Below are 24,331 nucleotides of genomic sequence, written 5' to 3'. Positions count from 1 at the left end.
GATCTTTGAAGACTTCAACAACATTCAACATCCATCCATCAAGCATTCATCAATTTCATTCATCCATTTAGGGCTTTGAAGGCATTGAAGAGCAATAAGGGATCACCGACTAACGATTGGCTTGTACCCCTCCCTTGGGGTTGGGTATGATTTCATGTTGTTTTCATGTATTTGCATAAGCCTCATTATATCACTTGTATTCATGCTTTAGATCTCTTTGCATCTTGATTTGGAGCATTTACATTGTCATTTACAAGCAATTAGGGTTTACTTTCTAGGTTGCTCTAGTTTGCTTACTTGCATTTTAGGATCTTGCACACACACTACTTTTACAATACAACTTGGCTATTCATGGAGGTGGAAATCACCGAAGTGGGGGTTTGACTAAGGCAAAACCCTATATAGCCGCCCACCATACCTTTTCAGATATAAGTGCAGGTTTCAGGATTCGGACGACGCTGCAAGTTGCAGATCCGAGGGAAGCGGACTGAGACAGAGCTTCACACCAAATTTCAGAGCCAAAGACTAGGACAGGGGCATGGGGTGCCCTGGTCCTGCCAGGACAGGGGCGCTAGGCGCCCTGGTCCCTGGGATAGGGGTGCTAGGTGCCCTGGTCCTTCTGTCAGACAACATTTCTGACAGTTTTCCAGGTTGTAAAACAGCAGTTTCAGGTGCAATTTCAGAAGCAGAATCAGGACAGTGGTGCCCGCGCCCCCATCCCATACATTTTCACTCAGATTTTAACTCCAGGTACGCATCTGCATTCTTGTCTTATCCTTGTGTTTGCAGCTTTCCATTGTTTAATTTCAATTCTGTAATTTTGTTATTAGTTCATACTTGCACTTTGAGGTTAGGAATTGAACTTGCATCATTTTATCTTTCAATTACAACAAAGGAATAGAAACCCTAATAGGTAGCCCATGGCTCTCTCTTTCACAAAAAAGAAGTAGCCAATTGTGTGATACCTCTAGGCTCTTTCGTATTTTGCAATGTGTGTCAAAAGGTAGGATTAGGACATGTTAGCCTAGTCTCACTTTTTCCCTTACACATTTTGGTGAGCCCGATGTGAATCTTATTATTGCCTTCTCTTGCATTGCATTTGTTAGATCTAGATCTAGACTTAGTGTGTTTCATTTAGTTTTCATTTTCATTGAAAAAAAAAAGGAAAAAGAAAAAAAAAGAGAGTGTGTTTCTTTGCATTGTGTGTTTAAGTTTTATGCAACTTTTATTTCAAAATGTCAGATTTTTATTTGCAAGATGTTCATATTTATGATGGTGTATGCAATTATGTCAATTATGAGTATAGCCAAGATGAATTAGATGAAGCTTTAGATGAGTTTTTGAATCCTAAAGATGCCAAACCTTCATTTTACCAAAGACTCATGAATATTGTTACTATGCCATTTCGTTGTGATGAGAAAGATAAGTCGAATGATTCCTCTCAAGGGTACATTCCTATCAACTCTTCCACTGAATCTAGTAACATGGTTGTTTTCAATGATCCCCTCTATGAAGAGATGTCTCCTTTTGAATCAAAAGATAAACCTTTTAATCGATATGATCATGCTTTGTTGGATGATGCTCTTGATGACTTTGTGGCTTTGTCAAAACCTTTAAACAAGAACAAAACTTCTAAATTAACATGATAAACCTAAAAGAGCATAATAAGCCTCTCTTTGAAGTCCAAGGTGCTTATCCTTCTCCCACCTTTCAAGTCCCTAAATCACCTCTCCTGACTGTCCAAGGAGGGTATGGTCATGATTCCTTTCTTACTCCGAATAAACCTATCATCACTGTGCAAGGAAGAAAACCTATAAGTCCTTATAGTTACGCTTAGCAATTAACTAGAGAGAGTTATCATGCGGTTGCCCATACTTATCATACTAGAAATAATAGGCAGCCTAACCCTCCTCCTATTACTCCAGTTTCTCTTCCTAATCCTCTACCAATTCTTCCGCAAGCTCCACATATTTCACAAGTTCTTGGTAAGGAATATGATCTCATAGAACAACTTAAAGCTACCCCTGCTAAGATATCCCTTTGGGATTTGATTCAAATTTCTTCCGCTCATCACGAAATGTTACAAGATGCCTTGAGAGATTTGAATGTTCCTCCACCGAATACATCTAGTAATATAGTGTCTTTGGTTAACTCTGTGATGAATCCTAAAGCTCAAATTGTGTTTACTCAAGATGAATTGCCTACTAGTGAAATTCAACATCAATATGACCCCTTGATGATTGTGGTTATCATAAAAGACACTGCTATAAGATGAACACTGGTAGATAATGGCTTTGGCCTTAATGTGTGTAGCATTAATCTATTGCATAAGATGAATGTGGATACATCCCTTATTGAGCCTGACTCTTGTCCCATTCGAGGCTTCGATAATGTGGCTAAATCTTCATTAGGTATTATCACCTTGCCTCTCACAGTGGGACCTGTTACTTTGCCTACTCCTATTCATGTTATGTCAGGAAATCTAACATACAACTTGTTATTAGGGAGACCTTGGATTCATAGTATGCAAGCTGTCCCCTCGACATTGCATAGACAAGTTAAATTTATTTATAACAATAAGACATATACCTTGATAGGTGATACTAATTTTCAAGCTTGTTTGCAAACATCTACTTCCAAAGGGGGTTCTTCTAAGCCTTCCTCTTCTAGTGATGACTCTTTAAACAAGATACCTATCAATGAATCTTCACTCTCTAATGATCAAAATTCTTTGGATGAGTCTAAAACTCCTGAAGAAGATTCTTCTCGACTTGAATCTACACATGAGAAGGCTTCCTTCTAGAGAGCTTAAAGTTGAAAAGAAGGAAGAAACTAAAAATCAATCAATCTTACCTAAACCTATGAGCAATAATTTTGTGGCCGTTTCTCAAACTTCTTCTCCTCACACCTCTAATTCTGAAGGATTTGATTCTTTGTCTTATGAAAAAACACCTTCTCTTTCTGAAATGGTTGATCGTTATGGTCGTGGTTTTCATATTTTAGCTAAGCATGGGTATAATGGAAATGGTTGTGGTGCTCATGAACAAGGGATAAAGGTTCCTCTAGAGAATAATCTTTATGATGTGGCCTTTGGACTTGGTTATAATCCCTACAAACGCACTAAAGCTTCTAAGAGACCATGTATTAGTGTTAATGTTATTTCTATATCTCTACCAATGAGACACCCTGTGTATATTGATGGGGATCCTTTGTGTGCCTATGCTTTTGATGTCTTTCCTACCGATGATGCTTTAGCTAAGTTTTTAGGAGCATATGATACTCTTCCTCGTTATCATCACAATAGGGGGATTTTCTTATTGTTTGAATACTGAAGCTTATTTTGGAAAAGAGATTGATAATGATGAGATTGTGGAAGAATTACCTCAGTTAAAGGATACTCCTCAACAAAGTAATCTTCTCATAAGAGACACCATTGATGTTAAGATGGATCCTTGCAACGAAGAAAAAGTTATTAAAATTGGAAAGTGTTTGGATGAAGAAGAACAAAAACAATATGCAGACTTACTGCATGAATTCCCTGAGATCTTTGCTTGGACATATTCTGACATGCCTGGTGTAGATCCTAAGATTGTTACTCATAATATTGTCTTAGTCCCCAATGCTAAGCCTGTGAAACAAAAGATTCGAAAAATGAATCCTAAGGTAGCTCTTCTTGTTAAGGCTGAGATTGAAAAATTATTGGAGGCTGGATTTATCCGCCCTATTGATTATTCCCCATGGATTTCAAATATTGTCACTGTGGCTAAATCAAATAATAAAATAATAATGTGTACCAACTTTCGAGATTTAAATAAGGCTTCTTTGAAAGATGATTTCCCTCTCCCAAACATTGACATGATAGTTGATTCTACAGTAGGACATGCTTTGTTATCCTTCATGGATGGTTTTCCAGGATACAATAAAATTTTCATTAATCCTCAAGATCAATTCAAAACTGCTTTCACCACTCCTTGGGGTACGTTTTGTTGGGTGATGATGCCTTTTGGACTTAAAAATGCCGGTGCCACTTATCAACGAGCGATGAACCTTATCTTTCATGATTATATGCATAAGATTTTAGAAGATTATGTTGATGATATTTTAGCCAAATCCATTCTCCGTATAGATCATATTAAGATCCTTCGTCAAATCTTTGAAAGAATTCATAAATATCACATGCGCTTGAATCCCAAAAAATGTGTTTGTGGTGTGGATAGTGGAAAACTATTAGGATTCATAGTTTCGCATCGTGGGTTTGAGGTGGACACTAAGAAAATAGATGCTATTGTCAACATGCCACCTCCTAGAAATGTGTCTCAACTCAAAAGCTTACAAGGAAAGATTCAAGCTATTCGTAGGTTTGTATCTCAACTTGCGATCGTACTTTTCCTTTTACTCAACTTCTCAAAAAGAATATCACTTTTCAATGGAACAAAGATTGTCAGCAAGCATTTGAAGATTTAAAAGTATATTTGGCTAATCCTCCTATCCTTCAACCCACCGAACCTTCTAAGCCCTTTCTTCTTTATACAGCTTCTTCCTCTCATGCTCTCGTAGCATTATTGGCACAACATGATAAAGATGGTAAGGAGTGTCCGGTTTATTACATAAGTCGAACCTTACTCGATTATGAGACCTAATATTCTGCGATAGAAAGACAATGCTTGGCCTTGGTGTTTGCAACTCAGAAATTGAGACATTATCTTTTAAATTCAGAAGTCCACATCATGGTAAAGTTTGATCCTTTGAAGCATCTTTTCTCTAAAACTGATTTATCAGGATGCCTAGCTAAGTGGGTTATGATGTTAACTGAATTTGACCTTAAATTTGTTTCACAAAGAGAAATTAAAGGGCAAGAGTTGATTGATCACTTATTTGAGGCCCCTTCACCTTTCTCCTTCCCTAACCCTGAGTCTTTTCCTAATGACTTCATTCTTTGTACAGAGAAAATGAAACTTGGGAGTTGTATTTTGATGGCTCTAAGTGTCGTACGGGATTGGGGGCAGGTGTTGTTCTGATTTCTCCTACAAAGAAATCCATTCCTTTATCTTATCATCTCAATTTCCTATGTACCAATAACATTACTGAGTATGAGGCTCTTATAGCAGGAATAAAGGCAGCCTTGGCTTTGAATGTAAAGTACATACATATTTATGGAGATTCTCAATTGATTATAAGACAAGTAACAGGATTTTATCAAGCAAAACAAGACAAATTATCACAATATAAAGACCTCGCTATCTCTTTGTTACAAAAATTCGATTCTTATACCATGGAACCTATTCCTTGAAAAGATAATCGACATGCGGACACAATGGCATGTGTGGCTTCTCTTGTATCTTTAGAGGACCCTGTGGTTGATCTTAAATTTGTTATTCACAACCTTATTTCTCCAGCCATTGTAGATGATTCTAGCTTGGTGACATGTTGTGACTTTTTAGACTCAGATGAATGGTATTCGCGTATCGTAAGATACTTGACCGATGGTACCTTTCCTGATTCCGCCAATAGGAACACTAGGGCTAGAGTTCGCAAGCTGTCTGCTAGATATATCGTTCTTTCTAATGTTCTTTACCGAAGGGGTTATAACGGTCTTCTGCTTCGCTGTCTTAACAAATCGGAAATCCTTATTGCTCTTGAAGAAGCAAATCCTTGGTTCAAAGGTTGCTTCGTATGGGATATTATTGGCAAACTATGCAGAAGGATTCTTTTTCATTTGTCAAGAAATGTCATCAATGTCAACAACACAATAATCTGATTCATGCTCCTGCCCAAGAACTTCGTTCTCATGTAGCTTCTTGGCCTTTCTCTGCATGGGGGTTGGATCTCATTGGTAAAATCTCTCCTCCTTCATCTCAAGGACATACTTTCATTATAACCGCAACAGATTACTTTACAAAGTGGGTAGAAGTTGTTCCCCTTCGCTCTACTACTGCTGAAGTGATTTGTCGATTTCTTCTAGAAAACATTATTTCTCGATTCGAGATACCTTCCACTATAATCTCAGATAATGGGACATTATTTAAGAACAAGGACATGAAGAAATTCCTCGAGAAATATCATATCAAACATCGATTTTCTACACCATACTATCCTCAATCAAATGGTCAAGCCGAATCATCCAATAAGATAATTGAACAAATTCTTCGCAAAACTGTGAATAAGCATGGTAAGGATTGGAGTACTCAGCTAATTTATGCTCTTTGGGCCTACCGAACGAGTGTAAAAATTGCTACAGGAACCACCCCTTATAATCTTGTTTATGGTGTTGATGCTATTATGCCTTTAGAGTTAGAGATTCCATCACTTAGAGTTTCTCTCAAAGGTATAGTAGATGATGACTCTTATAGAGAACAAAGACTTCAACAGCTTGAGATGCTTGATGAACAACGTATAAATGCTCTTGAGCATATTCAAGCGTATCACAAAACTCTACAACGAAGCTATAATGATAAGGTCATTCAACATTCTTTCTCAATAGGTGACTTAGTTCTCTATGAGAATCAGCGCAATGTGAATGCCTTGCCTGAAGAAAAGGGAAAATTTAGTCCTAATTAGCTTGGACCGTATATTGTTATTGAAGATTATGGATCAGGTGCTTACAAAATAGCGGATGTAGATGGTACGCCTCTTAAAGAACCTATAAATGCTATGCACTTGCGTAGATACTATGCTTAATTCCTCATTCCTTATCTTTCATTTCATCTATCTTCTTTTCAGTTCTTCAAAATTGGATAATATGTTAGCATATCTTTGTTAGACCAAATAGAATTAAATGATGTTTTGTTTAATCTATATTGCTTTGTTCCTGACAAGCGTGTTTCTTTACTCTATGGTTTGTCTTGAATTCATCTATGTAAATTGCAAAAGATTTACATTTTCATTATGTTGGCATATTATACAATGTCTTTATGTGTTAAGTAGAATTGTATCATGTTGTGTTTAAATTAAATCACATTACTTATATGATTCTTAGGCTTAACACATATTTCTTCTCTATCATCAATGTAGTACTTGATTAAATATTTTATTTTAATTAAGTCACACATGTATCAATTTAATCATGGAGCATTGAAAAATCAATCACATGGAAATTAAAATTCAGAACATACATGTACGTCTACCAAATGTATTAACTTTAATCAAAATATACATTGTTTTAGGCATTAAAGATAACACATTTGAGACAAAGAGAAGCATGTATATATATATATATGTGGATCGTGTGTTCATATACAAAAGTAGGTCACTATACATCCCAAAATGTGACCTATCCTACATCATGAGATCATCTCCTATCCCTAGGGCTAGTGGCTGGAGAGTGACGACTAGACGCTCCCTCCTGATCCGGCCGTGAAGGTGGACCCATAGGTGTATAGCGTGACATAGACCGTGAATGACTCTGAGAGGAACTCCTACGATCCCTATCCATAAGGATCGCGCGATATGAGGTAGCCTCGGCCTGAGCTGCTACTAGGTCATGTTGTGCCTGCTGAAGGTCATCTGATAGAACTCTCTCTCTCTCTCCCTCCATATTTCCACCTGTATTTGAAATGGGGAAAACAAGTCATCATGTTCACCCGCGTTCCCTTGAGGCCTATAAGCAACCTGTGAGGAACTAGGGATCTGTGCCGTCATGGAAATATCTGTCACTGCTTGCTGGATCAAGGAATGCCACTCCTGCACATTAGCTGTAGCAGTAGAATAGGTTTTGTATCAGTACCATTCTATGTCATCAAAACATTACTCAATCAATATAAACCTACTATACCTGGATCTCCCTCGCGCCAGTAGGGATCGTGATATGGTAGCATCTATGACTAGGAACTACTAGGCTCCCCACGCTCAAGTGATCTATGCACGATGGGTACCGGTCTCCGTATCACCTCGTGTTCCCCCTTTTGGGGAATGGGAGGAGGATCCAAGGCTATGGTGTCATCTCCTGAATGGTGGGGATCCACATCTGACTCCTCCTCATCATCTCTATCCTCCTCCTCCTCATCATCCTCATCCTCATCTGCATCCTCGTTCTCCTCATCATCATCTCTATCTATGTCATCCTCCTCTCCTTCCTCCTCCTCCTTGGCACTAGGCTGATCTCCTATGGGTGGATCAGGATCTCCTGCCTCCTCATGACCCTCTCTCTCCTCTGGCTCCTCTGATCTGGATCCCTAATCCTCATCTCGGTCTCCATGTCTCCATGGACCTGGATGGCCTATCAGGTAATCTAGTGGAAAGATAGGCCTTGGGTATGTCCTCACAAACCATGAGAGATACCTGCGCTGTGCTTCGAGATCTACAGCATAATCAATGACCACGTCCTGATCAGACCCCTCTATATCTGTAATCTTGATATCATCTGTCGTAGGTCTCGCTACTGCTCTAGGTCTGGGAAGGACTCATGAGTGTCGAGTATAGATGGGTACATTGGCTGGAACACACTGCTCTAGCCCAAACTGCCTCCATACTCGGTCAAAGTAGAATGGGACTATGATATGTGAGTATTGTTCTCTCAGTAGGTGGTTCCTCTGTAAGCATGCTAGCTACCTCTCCATTCCATCCCATCTGTGCATCCGTAGATATGGTCTCCATACTGTCACCTCAGCTGTCAATCTATCGAATGTCACTCTCCAATATAGTAGATCCCCAAATCTCCACTCACTGGTAAGTGGATAGGTGAACACCCTAGGTCGCTCGCTAGCCGCACTCATCGGATAGCCAACAGGCCTGGTGCATGTGAAGTGCTCAAATATCCACACCTACAGAAGTGTGCATGTCATCAAGCTACAACCCTGTCCAAAAACATACTCCTCGAGGTCGTGATAGAGATGTGCAAGCATACTCCGACCCCAGGCATATACTCTCCCATGTCTCTCCATAGCTCTGATGCACCATGTGAGACCCCCATGCATGTGCATACCTCACCCATTAGGGTAGATGACTAGTGCAATGATGGCAATCATAAGACGTCTCACGAGGGGCACCTCTCATGTAGGATGTAAGAGCCAACTGACCATGATGCGACCTCTCGTCTCACTCAGCATGACTCTCCCTATGTAGTATATCTACTCCCTCTGATGGTCCTCTTCTGACTGGTCAGTCGCATATGTCATGATAGCTCCTCTGATAGGTAGGTGAAGTATGCGGTACACATCCTCAAGTGTAACTGTCATCTCTCCTACTGGGAGAAGGAATGTACATGCGTCAGGATCCCATTGCTCCATAAGTGCCATCAACATCACAGGATGGAATCGAATGGCTGGCATAAGGATAGTATACGACAAACCTACTATAGATAATGTATCCCTCTCTGCCTGAGTCAGCCAAGGAATCTGATCTCACAGACTACAAAGAATCTGCCCTGCAGTATGCTCTCTCATGTATGGGAGACCCTGTGATGCAAAAACATCAGTGTAATCAGTACTCAATCATCAAAATCATCTATGCGAAAAATGAAAACTGTCGAACATCGAAAGCTAACCCTGACACCCCTTGCCAAGTCCTGATTGGGACCATGGTACTCTGTCAGGGACCATGGCGCCCTCAGAGGACCATGGTGCCCTTTAGGGACCATGGCGCCCTGAGAGGACCATGGCGCCCTGAAAGGACCATGGCGCCCTTCAGGGACCATGGCACCCTGATAGGACCATGTCGCCTTGGGTGGGACCCAGGGTCAGATTCCAGGGACTGCATTCGATCACAGAAACTCAAAGTCAATAGAAATGCAGAAAGTCAAAGTTCAGTCAACTCACCTCGTCCAGTGGCTCGTCGTCAATCACGGCCTGTCGCATGATCTGCATCCTCGTGGGACACTCTGGTCATCATGAAGGCATGATGATGGCTATGTGGGCTCCATTGCAATGAACAATACTCAGAAATCAAGAAAGTGACAAATGCAATAGTCACTTTCGAGGTATATACTTTCATTCCTTTACCTTTGATTTCAAAACCCTAATTTTCCTTTATCACTCATTTCATCATAACTTGAGTTTGGGACATGCGATTTTCAAACCGTTTGTTGTGTCGGAATTGTGTTTTCATCCCCTTACTCCCGGGATGTTCCAAAATGTGCTCTGATGAAGCCTCTTTAGTGAACATCTCTCATCAATAATCTCTCACACAATTTGTCGTAAGTAAACATGCTATCTTGTTTCACCTCCCTAATAAGCAAGCCGAAACAGGGGGGGCATATAGCTACTCGCAAATTTCATCACTTTCCTTAGTAAGAATTAGGTGATTTTGTGATCTAACATGTGTTTTGTAGGGTGCGGTTCCTAACTGTGTACTGCAGATACCGCTGGGGGCTTCGTTCGACGGACTTATGGATATATCCTTTTTCAAATAATGTTTACTTTCCTATACTTAAGCTTGCATATGCACGTAGTACTCATATGACCGCTAAAGTGGGGGCTAAATGTAACATCGTAAATTGTATGCACTTGCTAAAGCAGTACAATTTCACACCTAGTTTAGCACCCGCCTTGGCGCATTTTGCATTTTGCATTGCATTTCCCCTTTAGCACTTAATTAGGTCTAAGGTTCTATTTCATCATCTTCCACATCATAAAGTTGGGCCCTTTCATTTTATTCCTCCAATACATCATTTAATCAAAAACCCTAATTTGGTCCTATTTTGAACTTAGGGGCTTGATTTCGGGGGTCAAAACATCTCGAAATCACCTGTAACTTCGGGATTCTCTCTAAAATCATCATATCCAACAGCCCTGAAAATTTGGTGAAAAGTTGTCAGGACCATGGCGCCCAGAGTGCACATGGTCCCGGACATTTTTCTTGAAATTTTAGGAGCGCAATCCAATCATAAAATAAAGCTTAACTCCGAGATATTGGCGGGAGACTCAATTTCTAGGTCGGCCAAAAGTTGAAATTAAGACCTAGGGTTTCATATATAAGAGCTCCCTTTCTTCATTCGAGGGGATCCGAATTTTGGTTTTTAGGGACCTTCTATGCAGCGAAAGAGCAGATCTTTGAAGACTTCAACAACATTCAACATCCATCCATCAAGCATTCATCAATTTCATTCATCCATTTAGGGCTTTGAAGGCATTGAAGAGCAATAAGGGATCACCGACTGAAGATTGGCTTGTACCCCTCCCTTAGGGTTGGGTATGATTTCATGTTGTTTTCATGTCTTTGCATAAGCCTCATTATATCACTTGTATTCATGCTTTAGATGTCTTTGCATCTTGATTTGGAGCATTTACATTGTCATTTACAAGCAATTAGGGTTTACTTTCTAGGTTGCTCTAGTTTGCTTACTTGCATTTTAGGATCTTGCACACACACAAAGTCTGCACACACACTACTTTTACAATACAACTTGGCTATTCGTGGAGGTGGAAATCACCGAAGCAGGGGTTTGACTAAGGCAAAACCCTATATAGCCGCTCACCATACCTTTTCAGATATAAGTGCAGGTTTCGGGATTCGAACGATGCAGCAAGTTGCAGATTCGACAGAAGCGGACCGAGACAGAGCTTCACACCAAATTTCAGAGCCAAAGACCAGGACAGGGGCATGGGGCACCCTGGTCCTACCAGGACAGGGGCACTAGGCACCCTGGTCCCTAGGACAGGGGCATTGAGCGCCCTGGTCCTTCTGTCAGACAGCATTTCTGACAGTTTTCCAGATTGTAAAATAGCAGTTTCAGGTGCAGTTTCAGGAGCAAAATCAGGACAGTGGCGCCTGCGCCCCCATCCCAAACATTTTCACTCAGATTTTAACTTTGGGTACGCATCTGCATTCTTGTCTTGTCCTTATGTTTGTAGCTTTCCATTGTTTAATTTCAATTCTGCAATTTTGTTATTAGTTCATACTTGGACTTTGAGGTTAGGAATTGAACTTGCATCATTTTATCTTTCAATTACAACAAAGGAATAGAAACCCTAATAGGTAGCCCGTGGCTCTCTCTTTCACAAAAAAGAAGTAGCCAATTATGTGATACCTCTAGGCTCTTTCGTATTCCGCAATGTGTGTCAAAAGGTAGGATTAGGACATGTTAGCCTAGTCTCACTTTTTCCCTTACACACATTTATACATGTCTCTCACCTACCATCATTAATGCTCCTATATTAGGGCATAAACCCTAATTTTCTTTTTTACCATTTCCAATCTTCTGCCAAGTGACAGGTGTAGCATACCGATTAAGGTCTTTTATCGGTGTTTAACCGGGGGTTCAAAAGTAGTTTGCCGTTTGCTCCCCCTAAGCCTTTGAGGCTTAGTTTGCCGGTTCAGATATTTCCACACTGGGTGCAGAAATCGGTTCCTCCTCCAATAATACTGGTTTCTTCTTCCATATTTTCTTCATGTCTTCTTCAACCTTTTCAACCTCTATTTCTCCTTCCCTAGTGACCGATATATCATCAGGTATACTTTTTTTGCTTTTGCAGAATCTTGCAATGTGACCCGGTTTGTTGCAGTGATAGCAAACAAGTCTAGGTGCTTTCCAAGGTCCATTGTACATGTTTCCATTCTTCCTTCTGCATGTTGCAGTAGTGTGACCATGATCATGATAGATCATACAACTTTCTTTCCATCTGGTTGCCGCTTGATGACCACCGCTTCTTGACTGATGATTGAAGACATTAAACCGGTTGTAGTTCCGGTTCATAAAAGATTCAAGATCAGTTCCTTTGGTCCTCTAAGGATATCTTCCAGTGTTATCCATTACAGACTTGCATTCAAATGCTCTATGCCCAAACTTATTTCATGCATAACAATGACCATTGAACTTATTGGATCTAGGTACATTGTTGATAAAATAAGGAAAATTATTGTAGGCTTTGCTCCTACATACATTGGCAATGTGTCCTTCTTTAAGATAGTTAAAGCAAATAGGTTTGAATTTTTGCTTACCTTTTCCTTTGAGTGTCGGTTGCTTCTTTGATGCTTCAGCATTTGTTCTTGAGGATTCTCCTTCCTCATGTCCAGAAAAACCAAGACCATTGGTATTCTTTGCCGGTCTAGATGACTCAAGCTTTTGCTCTAGCCTGACTCTACTTTTGCCAAACTTAGCTAGTATTTCCTTTGATTCAAAGAGTTCTTTGGAAATAGCAGTGTTTGTCTCCATAAGACTTACATTTTCAGAGATGGAAATGTTCAGTTCTCCTTGCATGTCTTCTTTCTCCATTCTGCTCTCATGAAGGTGAGTAGTTAGTGCACTAATCTCTTGTTTCAACTTGGAGATCTCATGGTCTCTGTCTTTTACCAGATCTTCAGCCTTTCTCCGGTTCTCAAGCTCTTAGCTAAACCAAATAGTCAGTCCTTCCAACTCCTTTCTTAGATTGGAGTTTGAATCATTCAACTTATTCACTTCAGCTATCATAGCTTCCATGTTAGCTTCATCTTCAAAACTACTTTCAAATAGTTCCATCAGCCTCTCTGCATGTTCTCTTCTTTTTGCTTGAGATGCCTTGTACTTGACCATAAGATCATCATAGGCTTGCTCAGACTTAGTGAGCCATTGAGTAAGTTCCCTCAATGTGTATTCTCCCATATCTCTTTCCAAGTGGTTAAACTTATAGAAAGGTTGGCTCTGATACCAATAGATGAATACTAAGAGGGGGGGGGTGAATTAGTATGCCAAAAATATTTGCACTAAAACACTTACACAGTCTAGAGATAAACCGGTAAAGCAGTCTGACAATCAAACTGGTTATCACACATACAAACCAAAATGCGAATAAACCATTCACCCACAAAAGAAATGCAACCATAACACAAGATATTTGACATGGAAACCCAACTAGGAAAAACCATGTTGAGATGGAACTCACAAGTCACTATCTGCAGAATAGAAACTAGACTGGTTAAGGTCTTACAATGTTCTTCACCAAAAAAGATCCTGTTAAGAATCTCAATCTCTGTTAGGAGATAAGTTCAATTAAAGACTACCTTGTTAGAGGATTTTAGATTCACATTTGTGAACCACCTTGTTAGAGGATTTTACAAAGGCTTTGAGGCCTACTCGGTTAAGGGCTACAAACTTGTCAAAGATGTGAGTAATCAACAAGTGTTTGATCTATCTACTAGCACAAACTGCTTGGTCAGATCCAGTATTGCTCATAGCTAATGCATTCCAGTATTACTTCAGTCTTCTCTATCTCTCTTAGTTACAACTTGATCTTCTCAGATAAGATCGCTCTTCACTTCTACCTTAAACCCTAGCTCAACATAAACCCTATTCGCAACTTCTTCAACAACACAAAAACCCTAGACATGATGTCCTTTTAAAGGAATCTAATTTCATGTTGGTCCAATAGGATTACATTACATTTTCCTAGGTTCAGTGAATCTAGACATACTCAATAACATGACACAAGAATCACCATCAATGTGTTGGCACCATCAAACAATCGGTGGATTGGTAACTCATCACAAAATGATGGTTGGTAACTCATCACAGAGTGTTACCGGTTCATACAAAAATACCGGTTGCCAGTTTGACAAAAATGAAGAATGGTAAGAATGTGTTGTGCCACTTTTCTTCCTCGTACCGCTTGTGATCTGCGAACCACTTGGGGTTGACATGTCGCTTTAGACCGGGAAAACACATTCTACAAAATCACTTCTAGTCTAAAGACTAGAGTACAACATACCAGTTGGAACAAATACCGATTGAGCATGAGCTCATACATATAAAGGGGATCTCAATACAAGTGTGTGTCCATCAATGACAATCACAGCATAAACATCAAAAATGCCAACATCGAACCTGTTTCTTTTCAAGAGAGGTGGTGAGTGTTTGCATAAACTACCTGATTGTTGGTGAGTGTGTCAAAACACATGTCAATAGGAATCTCACTAGGTGATGCATTATTATCAATGAGTTCTGGATGGACAAGCTTCAAAGGCAAGGGATCAGTTGAAATCATGTTCACTGTCAACCATGGTTTTGCCTTTCATCCCGTATGATGGTACCCTAGTCCAGTGTTGTGGTGGCAAGGTTTGACCTCTAAAGAGAGCCGAATGCCTTGCTCATCAGGTCCAAAACCCCTTCCATTGTACCCAAGTTGAGAGACTAGCTTGTATCTAGGACCATAGATCTCTTGAAGCTCCTTCCCTAATGGTGGTTTGGTATAGAAAAGATGATCCACATGGTAAGTGTCACCCGACTTTATGGATGCATAATCATCCTTTATACACGAAGTAAATGCTATCTTTGGAATACTCAAGTGGACATGATCTACTTTGTATTCACCGACTTGGGAATCAGTGAAGTCCGAAGAACCCCAGTAATCACCTAAGTATGCATTGACTTTCGATGGAGAAGATGAATTTACTAGAGACCTTTTCTTAGGCAATGACTCTAACATTTTTATCTTAGGAGTGTTAATCATGAGAGCCTCAGCTGATGTCTCCTTTTTTGTGACTTCCTTAGGGATCTCTTCTTTCTTACACTCTTCCTTTTTAGGGGAGATCGCAAAAGAAGAAGTTATCACCAAAGAGGATAATATTGGTACCTAGTTATGAAACAAGGGTGTTGCAGAAGCCTGACCTACTATGACAACCTGACATCATTGCATAGCCTTAGGGTCAGCTCTAACTATGACGACCCAGTTATTAGCCACAAACTTCACTGCTCCATGAAGCGTAGAAGAAATGACTCCCAAGGCATGAAGCCAAGGCCTACCTAGGAGAGGGCTGTATGATAAAGGACCTGGCATAATGTGCACAAGGGTTGGAATAGTTATTGATCCAACCTTCAAGTATATTATGATAGTTCCTACAATGGTTTTTCCATAGTTGTCAAAATGTTGAATGTACAGAGAGGACGTTGCCAAATATTTCGGATCTACTTTGATCTTTGGTAGAAAGTCCAATCTACAAAAATTAAGTGCAGATCCAGTATCAATCAGAGTTTGTCTAATACCCACACCAATCACATGGACAATAATCATCAAAGGATGCACTAGATTCCTCACCTCAGGAGGCATAAGTTCAAGTGGATAGAAAGTAATATTCAGTGAATCTACCCGAATATGATCCATCAACGCATTCACCTCAATTGGTCTCATAGAGGAAGGTAGCAAGATCTTCTGCAAAGCTTCCTGCAATATACCTTGGTACACCAGGGTGGTTTGAGGAAAATCCCACTGTGAGATCTTAGCTGGAGTAAACTTAAGTTGCTCGATAATATTGTAATCATTTGGTCGCTTTTCCACTGATGCAGGTGCGTTAGGAAGAGTTGATTGAGAAGGTGGTAAAGAAGTTTGTTGTTGTTGTCTGGGAACTTTCGTATTATTACAAGTGTTATACATGTGTGCAATGGTGTTATAAGATGACTGTCCAGACCATATAAATCTGGCATATAGATCAAAAGTTTCTCCTTTGAAAGGATTTTCATTAATGGAATTAACCTTCTTAGGGGAAGGAATAGCTACTATCACATGAATTAAAGGTCTATTAGGCCTTTGAGTGCTGCAGAGACAACAATGACATTCACAAATGCTTTTTCTTCACATGAGGATGTCGAGGAAGGTGACTCATCCTTTGCGCTCCTTTTTGGAGGAGGTGCATCAATGAAGTCATCTAAGACTTCATCCAACATATCAAAATCATCTTTTTGAGAATGCCTTATCAAAGGCATTAAACTCTAAAAGGAAAAGATCTGATATCTACATCATTCACGCCAAGTTCACCAAAATGTGATGGATGGAATTTACCACCTTGGGAAAGACAAATCCCCAAGGACAAATTGTCTGCCCGATTACCTCTTTGAACATGTGCAACACTGAGCCAAGGGATAAAAGGAATGCTCAGGATCTATTAGAGAACCAAGATGAATCTCTAGCGAACTCTGCAAGGTTCCATAATCAAGGAAATAAAGTGGTGCACTAGTGTCTTAGGCAGACAAAACACAGAGCTAGGCAAGGGCACCTTGTTCTTACGGACAAAACTCAGAATGGAAACAAAACTAACTAAACTACTAACTATCTAACAAACTAACTAGCTATGAATGAATAAATATAGAATGTACAGAATGCGGATGGAATAATTTGTGAACTACTTAAATAAAAATATAAAGAAGAAAGAATAGAGAAAATAGGGAACCTGAGAAGCTCTCAGGTTTAGGACACCAATGCAGTGTATAGATGCCAGTGCGTTGCACCGTCGTCTGTTCATCCAGAAAACACTAAATCCTAGAATCCAAGCACTGGGTCAAACCTGTACTTGCACACATAGAAAAGGGGGAAAATGTTGGGGCTGTATAGAGGTCTGCCTTAGTCAGACCCCTATTTAGGTGTTTCCACCACCACAGAGAACCAAATTAGTATAGATTGGAAAAATAGATAACTTGGAATAGATTGGTAAATAGATGCAAAAATAAATCTAATTCCTATTGCACAAAAATAAATATTGGAATATTGGTAAATAAACTTATTAATGCAAAGGACTCATTGCATGAAAGAGAAATAAAGAGAGTAAGTTTGGAAATCAAACCCTCCTTGATATTTGGCACGGTGAGCATGATGAATCCCACTTGGTAGATGAATTGGTAAGAATCCACCACAAGGTCGGGAAGCTTGATGTTAGTATTGATAACTTTCTTTTGATGTAGATATTGTGTGAACCGAGAGCTTGCCAAAGAGAGATTTTGAGAGAGCTTGAGAGAGCACAACGATCAAGAGCCAAGAACCCAAAGTGGGAACCCCTCCAAATGAGTTGGGAAGGGTTTTTAATTCAAAATAAGTGCGGAGAGCCATTACGACATGACGTTGGCCAAAGGACACATGTCGACGCGCATTTGAGTCACCGACACTTTTAAAATCCAACCATTTCCTGGGACATTAGCGTGGTGCACAAACGTCCCTGCATCGCACTGCCATCTTTCAGGAATAGGCCCCAAAGGGTTGATAGGACTAAGCAATGATCCTTGGAATGAAGGCCTTATGATGACAAAATGTGACAATTTTGATCATAGGATTGTCATAAGTGCCTTAGGCATCATGCATAAGTGTCATAAATGCATTGGGTACAATTTAGGACACTACAAGATTATTGGTGATAAGAATAAAGGTGTGATGGCTACAAGAATACTTGCTTCTGAAGAGATATTTGTAATTTCTAAGATTGAGCCTAAAGATGTTGCTAAAGCATGTAAGGATGAGAATTGGATAAAATCTATGGAGGAAGAGTTGAATCAGATTGAGAAGAACAACACATGGGAGCTTGTTCTGAGACCTAAAGACAAGAATGTGATTGGTACTAAATGGGTGTTCCGAAAAAAAAATTGAATGAAGCTGGTGAAGTGGTGAGAAATAAAGAAAGATTGGTATGTAAGGGATTCTCTCAGATGGAATGTATTGATTATGAAGAATTTTTTTCTCTTGTAGCTAGAATTGAAGCTGTTAGATTGTTGCTTGCATATGATACTTACAAGAATTTCAAGGTATATTAGATGGATGTCAAGTCAACCTTTTTGTATGGTGATATTTAGGAGGAAGTCTATTTTGGGACTTCAAAAATTTTATCAATTTTGAAGTCCCAGGCTCAAAATTTTGAAATTTTCCACTCAGAATCCCCTTTGCAGGATAACACATAGGTTATCATACTGTGGCAAAAAACAATATGTCATATAACATGAGGATTATATGAAGTGTCGATAAAATGATATTGTATTGATGCTATGCCTAACATCAACATATCATGTCAATAACATGTCATGTTATTGACTGCCTTGAGTATTTGGGAAGCATGTTATTGACCGCTGAGACAGTAACAAGTTGCTAAATATTTTATAATGCAGGAGGGAGTCTTTTTGGGCTCCAAAAATCTATTTTTGAGTTGACTGGTCCAGCCAATCAACTCACTTAAGCTTCACCGACTGATGGGTTTCATCTCATTGGTAGGAAGGTCTCTAGTGTTCATCCTTACCGGCTAGCGGTAACATGACTTGTTATCCTATGAGACAACATGACCAACCAAAGGGTCATGCGAGATAAGGTAGGTGAAGCAATAAAGGGGAGGTTTCCCTTATCCTACAGGGAAAAAGGTGATGAAAAAAGGTTGTGTGGGATAAGGCCCACAAGGAAACAAAGTGAAGGAAAGGCTTTCCTTATCGCATGGAGTAGAATGCAACAAGCAAGGCTCACATGGGACAAGTTAACAAGGAAAAAGTAAAAGGTTTTCTTATCCCGTGCATCCCCGTGGGGATAAGAAAAGGGTTGCGGGATATGAAGGAACTAAGGTAAAGGGAAAATGGCTTATCTAGCTTAGGCACAAAACATGGTATGGAGACATGATCAAGCAACAAAAAGAAAAAAGGAACATTAGAAATGTGGGATAAGAAAATATCAAAGTAAGAGACAAAAAGACTTATCCCATGTGGCAACAAAGATCAAGATTGCCAGTCTATGAAGAGGCAAGGAGCGAAGATTAAAATACAACATGAAATAAGAATGATCAAAAGATACAAAAGAAATCCTTATCCCATAAAGGTTTGTTGGTATTATGGATTTGTTGCATTGGTTTTGTCATTGATGTCAACACTTGTCAACATTTGTCAACACTTGGAGATCTTTGTTTATGTTCACCGGCATGTTCAGTGACTTATGCAGCGGTAGGTTATATTGTTCACTGACATGTTATATTGTTCATCGACACTAAGGATGATCTGTTATCATTTGGAGATTACTTGGTTATGTCGAAGACATTGTTTGGACACTTTGGTTTTGGTGATTTGATTATTAGTACAATCAAGTTTGCATATTTGTTGTTATCGACAAATAGGTCTAGGTTATGGACCGACAAGCATTATCTATTCCAGATCAACATGACACATTATTTAGATGATTTGCTATTGTTGTAAATGCATTGAGCTGACATTATACATCGCATATTGAATTATTTGTAATTTATTTTATTGTAATATCTTAGTGAGCCGACCTACACATTTGGTCTTAGGTTTTGGTATATATGTAAGATCTCATTTGTGAGATTAAAAAAAAGAAGAGGAGAGTGTGAAAATGGATTGTAATAAGGTATATGCAAATATAATCAGAGCTATACACATAGACATCATTCAAGATTCAAGGAGGCTTTTGAAGAAGACAATCAAAGCTTAACCGGTACTGAATCTAGCATATGAAGATGCTATTTTGAGCAGTACATTATCATTGGATTTAACCATCCAATAGTAGTGAGTGTGACTCCCATTTTGTGATTGAGCAGTGAGCTCTAGGCAGTTGGCCTTTCTGCATGTGCAGACCCCATTTGTACACACATACTATCTGCACTAGTATCATCTGATTGTGGGTAAGGTTTACCACCATGGTTTTTCCCCTTACAGGGTTTCCACGTACAAATAATTGTGTTATGTGTTGTGTATGTTATTTGTCTTTCTGTTTCATGCATTAAACTTTACCGGTACTGCTATTAACTACTAAACTATCTATCGACACTAAAGTTTGGTTTACTAGTATTATGCACTAAGTTTGGTTAAATTATATTTGGGTTGAAATTAATAGACAACGGATTCACCCCCCCCTCTCATTTGCCTTTGGGACCTACCAATTGGTATCAGAGCTTAGTCCTCTTTTTGTAGAAGTTTAACAACTAGAGGAGATCCTATGTTTACTAACTATTTCAGGAAGGACAGTTTGAAGCTTGATGGAACTAACTATGGTATATGGAAGATCAAAATGGAGACACATCTAAATTGCATTGGAAAGGACATATGGGATGTTACAAAGAATGGCTATGTTGCTCCTACTCAAGGTCAACATAATCCACCAACCTTGGCTAAAGATGAAGAAAATGATTGCAAAGCAAGAGAAGCACTTTTGAGCACATTGTCCGATTAGCAAATCATAGGATTATCAGACCGATATACTACTAAAGTTATTTGGGAAAAATTGGAGACATTGAATGAAGGAGATACCACTGTCAAAATTGCAAAATTGGAATGCTTCCGGGTCAGGTATGAAAATCTGAAAATGGAAGAAGATGAAAGGATTTCTGCTTTTATGGAAAGAGTTAATGAAATTATTTTGGGTATATAATGTTGTGGAGGATCCTTAAGTGAAGATGAAATTGTTTCTAAAGTTTTAAGAGCTTTTCCATCGGCATACAAAATGAAAGTAACTGCTATTAATGAATTGAGAACAATGCCTAATGCATCAGTATTTAGAGATACTTTGGTTGGAAAACTTTCAGCTTTTGAACTTGAGGAATTTGGTCCTATTGCTACAATTAAGACAGATTTGGCTTTCAAAGCTTCATCATTTGCAGCATCATCATCATCATCTGAAAAATCTAATTGGAAAGCACTCTATGCTAGAGAACTTGAAGAAATCAGAAGAGAGAATGAAGAACTTGAAGAGTTTGAAGCACTATTTGCAAGGAAAATCCCTAAAGGTCTAGTTGGAAGTAAGTATGAAGGTAAAGCACCATTTAAATGTTTCAACTGCAATAAAATTGGTCATATGGCATCTAGATGTCCTGATAGACATGCAAGATTGAAAGAAGAAGCTAAAAGAACATACAAGCCTAACCCTGAATATCAAAGGTACAGATTTAAGAAGAATAAAGACAAATCATGTTACTATGTTGATGAAGGAGTTACTGATGATTGTGATGAGGAACCAAAAGACAATGGATGGGCTTTTATTGCAATAACAGAAGATCAACTGATACCTATTGTTCAACTGGTAGAGCAGGCCCTGATAGCTAAAATTGAAGAAAAGGATGAATGGATCATTGATTCCGGATAATCACATCATATGACTGGTGATAAGAGTAAATTCTTAACCTTTCAGGAATACAATGGAGGTCTAGTAAAATTTGGAGATGACAAAGCTTGTTTGATCAGAGGAAAAGGGACTATATATTTTGATGGTAAGCACAATATTGATAATGTTTACTATGTTGAAGGTTTGAAGCATAATCTTTTGAGTGTTGGTCAATTAGTTGAAAAGGGATTTCAATTACAATTCAAGAATGGTAAATGCAAAATCATGAATAGAACTGGTTTGGAAATTGCAACTGGTAATTAGACTAGAGGTAATATCTTTCATTTGAATAACAATGAGAAGACATGCTTGATTGCATATATTGATGAAAGTTGGTTATGGCATAAGAGACCGTGTCATGTAAATTTTGATTGCATTGAGAAAATTAGTACAACTAAGGTAGTAAGGGATTTACCTAAGATTGTTAAACCTCACAATCCTGTATGTAAGGAATGTCAATTTGGAAAGCAAGTTAGAGCAACTTTCGAAAGTATTCCAAAAAAATCTAATAATGTTCTTGACTTAATTCATACTAATTTATGTGGTCTAGCAAGAACTAGAAGTTTACAAGGAGATAGAAATTTCATGCTAATCATTGATGATTATTCTAGAATGTGTTGGGTTACTTTTCTCAGGGAGAAATCAAAAGCTTTTGGGAAATTCAAACTATTTAAGGTCATGGTAGAGAATGAAACCAGTAAGAAAATCAAATGCTTGAGATCAAATCAAGGAGGTGAATTCACATCTAAGGAATTTAATACATTCTGTGAAGTGAATGGAATCAGAAAACAATTATCAGTACCTTAGACACCCTAGCAAAATGGAGTTGTAGAAAAGAAGAACAAAACTATTTCGGATGCAACTAGAAGCATGTATCAGAAGAAAACCTACATCATGTGTATTGGAGAGAAGCAGTGAATACAACTGTTTATACATTCAACATAGTTCACATCAAAGGTGAAACCGGTAAGACCCCTCATGAACTATGGTTTGGTAATACTCCTACTCTTAAATATTTCAGAATATTTGGAAGCAAATGTTATATTAGGAGAGATGATTATATTGGCAAATGGTGTTTCTGTCAGTATCATTTGAAGTGTTATACCATTTTCTCACATTAGACAAATTACCTTCCTCTATTATCTCATTTAGTAAATCATTCAATATGGGGGTAACCAGTGTCTGTTTCTTCTTAGGTGTAAGTTTCTTCTTCAGTTACCTAATTGCCTGTTGTTTCTTCCTTAATGTCTTGGTTTTATTAGGTGAAGGAGAGGGTACTGGTGAGGGTTTTCTCTTCATTTCTACTCTTTTAAACTCAGCGGGCTTACCACTGTCAGTGTCAGAGGATGTTACAACCCGTGAAACATGTGCTTCAGGTTGTAGTCCTTCAAGTTCACTTTCCGACATACCACTGATGTTCATGACATTTTATTTGATTTTCTTTACCTTCTTGGAGGCATCTCTAATTGATTTTTCTCCTCTTAGTCCTTTTCTGCATAGATACTTTACTTTCTATGGTTTCTGCATTTCCAAAGAATTTATCGGACAACTCTCTTGGTGCATCAAGTAGAGCTTTAGCATAAGTTTCCAAAATAGATAAGTCTACCTCATTTCCCATCTTCGTAACCCAAATAGTTCTAGGACTAGTTGCTTCCATCCAAGTTTCATCTCTCTTAATAACAAAGTAGATTTCTTTGTCATATTTATCAACTATGCTTAGTGGTAGTCTCTTTCTTGCTCTCATCTTAGATTGGAATTATTTGAAATAGTTTCAAATGTTCTTAACATTGTTAGTGCCCATACTGGTGAAAGCATCTTGTATCTGTTTTGCTACTGGAATGTCATAACCAAAATCCTTATGACCTATGTTGGGTATCTCCTTGGTAAAGTACAACATCAGACATACCATAAGGTTTCCAAAAAAGAAAGTGTCTTTCTTGTCACCCCTAATCTTTTTTAGGTTGTCAATTAACTCATCCTTAAGCCATTCACACACGTCAATCTTAGCATTATTGTGTACCATCTAATATGCATTATGAATACATATGCTAGAAACAAAATTTAGTCTATTTGCATGAGTAGCTTTGTAACCTAATACCATACTCACATATCTTACATTTATGTCCTTAACATCATTTACTCTAAGTGACCTATTATCAGATGTTGCTCCGGTTAAATCCATAACCCCTTTGTTAGGAATCTTCTTGGTTTTATCAGGCCTACTACTGGTTGAAGTTAAACCAGTAACTGCCTTAATTGCTTCCCTGCTTATTTTGCAAACTGATTCCAACCATATAAATTCTCCATGAACTCTGTTCAATACAAGTCTAACAACTTCCTTAGGAAATTTAGGAATGTTCAAAATCTCTACAAAACCTAGGTTTTCCACAATCTTATGTTTGGGTTTAATTACTCCATTTTCATCAGAAATGACCTCATTAAATATTTTCTTCAACTCCTCAGTCCCTAGGTTTTCTTTGTTGCAATGTATGTAAATTCTAGGCTCTTCTACAAATGCTACACCCTTAGGGATTTTTGAAAAAGATCCTACAGAATCATCTTGTTTCATAATCTCGGGGATA

The sequence above is a fragment of the Cryptomeria japonica genome, chromosome 2 (assembly GCF_030272615.1).
Source record: "Cryptomeria japonica chromosome 2, Sugi_1.0, whole genome shotgun sequence".
Taxonomy (NCBI): domain Eukaryota; kingdom Viridiplantae; phylum Streptophyta; class Pinopsida; order Cupressales; family Cupressaceae; genus Cryptomeria; species Cryptomeria japonica.
The sequence above is the reverse complement of the archived record's forward strand: the minus strand, read 5'-3'. Positions refer to the sequence as shown.